This window comes from Asparagus officinalis, chromosome 10 (assembly GCF_001876935.1).
Source record: "Asparagus officinalis chromosome 10, Aspof.V1, whole genome shotgun sequence".
In the NCBI taxonomy this organism is placed as follows: Eukaryota; Viridiplantae; Streptophyta; class Magnoliopsida; order Asparagales; family Asparagaceae; genus Asparagus; species Asparagus officinalis.
This window is the reverse complement of record NC_033803.1, coordinates 1,897,412-1,899,895: the sequence shown is the minus strand read 5'-3', so window position 1 is coordinate 1,899,895 and position 2,484 is coordinate 1,897,412.

Genomic DNA, 2,484 nt, shown 5'->3' with positions numbered 1-2,484 from the left:
AATTGTTTTTAAAAAAACCCAAATGCCAATGCTTTTCACTCTTCAAAAAAAGTGTTAGGAAAAAAAAAAAAGGAATCGTCGGAGGGATCTATTTGCTCTTGGCAAATAGTAAAGGGATCTATCCGCACAATTAGAACTAAGAGAAGTTTATCTGCAACTAGACCACGCTACTAGGGTCTATCTACAATTAAACACTTTAAAAAGTAATGAGAATTGACGTAAGGTTGAGGGTGCATTTGTCACAAAAATGCAAGCTGTACGTATGGTGATGATATATAGGATACTTTGCAAAGTAGACCTATTTTGCTAAATATTTAGCAAAACAGACCGCTTTGTTAAATATTTAGCAAAATAGGTCTATTTTGCAAATTTCTTCAAAATATTCTGGAGAAAAGACTGTGTTTCTTTCTAATTGTAGAAATTAGGAATCTGATCTTTTGATATGCTTCTAAGTTAGAAAAGCAGCAATTTATGTCCTATTAGATGTTTCTTAGTGTTGTATGATGTACATAAAACTATATTGATCTGTAAACTCAATGATTGAAGATCCAAAAGAGAATTTTTTTTCTTAGCACAGCTTTTGTCGCTTGCGCTTTTTTTAAAAAAACAAGAGAAACCTTTGCAGGGATCAAGTTTTGCTCAGTTTAATAAAAGTTATAAAGAGATACAAGTACAAAGAGCTTGTTACTTAATTCCTCTTAAGAGATCAAAGTACGTAATTATATATCTAATTTGTGTTGTTTAGTGATAAATTATTACGTTCATATGACCCTCGTCCTTTTCTGGTCAACGGTCGGCATAAATAAAAAAACGATTGATTTGAACAAGGAAGACTCCAAGGGGATCCTCAACAATTTCTTGCAAGCAACTATGTTTTGATCATAGAATCTTGGATTTGACCTAATTTTTCTGTAATTTGTTGTTAATTAATCAAATATAAAGCGCCGGCCAATCATATTAGTGCCTCCAGCAAGTAAGACAACTGTGAGCAGGGAAGAATCTGCAGCATCTGCTCGTGGAATGCGAAACCAAGAGAGCAAAAACTAGAAATTAATATTAACATTAAAATTCATCTCATTTTGTTTGTGAATAGTGATACAGTAGATTCTCTAGCCATTTTTTTTTGGCGAAAGTGAATTGGAGGCAGGAATAGATTTGGGTATCAATGGAATATTACAGGATCCTAATTAAATATTTGAGCGATGACTTCAAGATTTAGTTTTATTGGAAATATAAGGTCTCTCTATGTTTACAAGATGTAACACTAAGTTGTTTTAATTTACATAAAAACTCTCATGCTCTTGTCTTTTCAAAACCAGTTGCATGCTGGTGGATGGTTCGCAATCTTTAGAGCTTTGCTACAGGGACCCAAAATATGAGACCAACAAAGGGGACATGTGATGTGTCCCCCTCTTGTTGCATAATGACCTGACCATCATTAATGATGGCCAACTCATTATGCAACAGGAGGGGGATACCTCACATGACCCTTCTGTTAATCCCATATTTTGGGTCCTTGAGGAATTTTTCCAATCTTTAATGAGCTGGGTGAAATCTCAGTTTTGCCCTCTATTGAGTATTGACACATCAAAGATTGGTAGCCACCCGCTTTCATGCAACTATGCAAGTAGTTCTGCGAGAATAAGTACTTTATGATTAATATCAAATTTAGTTATAATCGTCCATTACTTTTTCATTGTTCGTAAGATACTAATAAATTCGAACACGGATAAAAATATTTGTGCAACATAGTCGGCCTTTTGGGTGTGCGTTGGAAATTTGGATTGCATTGTAGACCCAGTACACTGGCCCATGACTTCATTATAGGCCCAAATTTTTTAATAGATGTGTAGGTAGGCCGATATATATGAGGCCCAATGGATGAAGAACTTGAGTCGATGGCGAAGCCTGTGGCCAAGCCCAAGTAGATACACCAACATTTAAAGCTTTGAGCTGTGAGTGAAGAATACGCTCGTTCTAACGCAAATCTCATAATCATTTTATTATGTACCAAAAGATGTAAGTACGCACGATTCCTTTGCATGAATTTAATAGTATTTAATCTTTTATAGTACAAAAATAATGTGAATTAATTATATTCTCAATGTTTGATCAACACTACCGCACCCTGCAGTTTAGATTTAGGCCCTCAACGTCTCCATCTCTGCCTTCCAAACCCTGTTCATCATTTCAATGAACTCCTCTGCTCTCTTCTCCAACTCGTCCTCCTCCTCTTCATCTCCTTCTTCAGTTGCGTCTTCTTCGATGAAAATCTCGGCAACCTTCGCCTCGGACGCATGAATGCCTTCTTCAGTGGCCGGCTCCTTAATCAATGTGCTGAGCAAGAGGAGGGAGATGATAATGAGGTTGCACATACAGAATGCAATGAAGGACGGAGACTGAGAAAGTGATTGATCCATGAGCTGGTCTATTCTAGAATTTTTAGCTTTTAGTAGAAAGTGGAATGAGAGTAGGATTTTTGAG